Source organism: Cervus elaphus, chromosome 32, assembly GCF_910594005.1.
Source record: "Cervus elaphus chromosome 32, mCerEla1.1, whole genome shotgun sequence".
NCBI lineage: Eukaryota > Metazoa > Chordata > Mammalia > Artiodactyla > Cervidae > Cervus > Cervus elaphus.
The window spans coordinates 8,828,000-8,828,962 of NC_057846.1; positions in this window are offsets into that span (position 1 = coordinate 8,828,000).

Sequence of the window (963 nt, forward strand, 5' to 3'; positions counted from 1 at the left end):
TGAGTTACCCGCAGCAACATGAAAGCACAACGTTTACTTGAAATCAACTCGAGATGTGGCCCGATTACCCTGCATTGTCTTCAGAGCCATCATGCGTTTCGCATCAAACACGACAAGTGGCTTGACTTGCTTTAGGCAACTTTAGAGATTACCCAAGAATACCGTCTCAAGTATAGAGGAACACCAAGTTGAGCACAGCAACTCAAGAAAGGCTCCGTGTACCCCAAATCATCTCGAGATGAGAGCTGATTCCCTGGCTTTGACTCAAAAGGAATGCCAACTTTCCACAAGCCCCTCAAGTGGAGGCTTCTCTCAGCTATCGGTATGTGAGGGGACACTGAGTATGCTGCGTCAAGTGGAATGGTCACCGAGATGCCGTGACTCGAAATAAGGCCAGATTTCCCTGCAGTGACTTGAATGCAGGCTTGTCTTTCATCACACAAGATGAAGGGACGTCTGAATCCCCTGTGGAGACCCAAGAGAAAGCCCTAGTTCCCCAGCTCATCCCGACAGGAGGTCTCACATCCTTTGAAATCTCGAGAGGCAGGCGGAGTTAAATGCTTCAAAAGTGGACGATGGCTGCCTCCTCTTGAAAATTGATAGGAATCCCAAAATTCCTGTGGCAACTGGAAAGGATGCTGGGTCTCCCCCTCACATCGAGAGGCATCCCTATTGTCCTGCCAAGCCTCGAGGAGAATCCCAAGGTGTCCCTCGCAACTAGACAGGAGTCTGACGTCGCTGAAGCAACACGAGTTTTGAAGGGCCATCCCTGCCGTAACTCAAGAACATACCCAAGGTTCCCGCCACAACTCGAGAAAACCATGAGAATTCCCCCTCGCCGCAAGATGAGGCCCGATTCCCCTGCACTGCATGCAGAGCAAGTCCGTGTTCCCCATTAAACACGAAAGGAGCCTTGACTTCCTAGATGAAACTCCACATAGTCCCCAGGAACTTTGTCAGAAG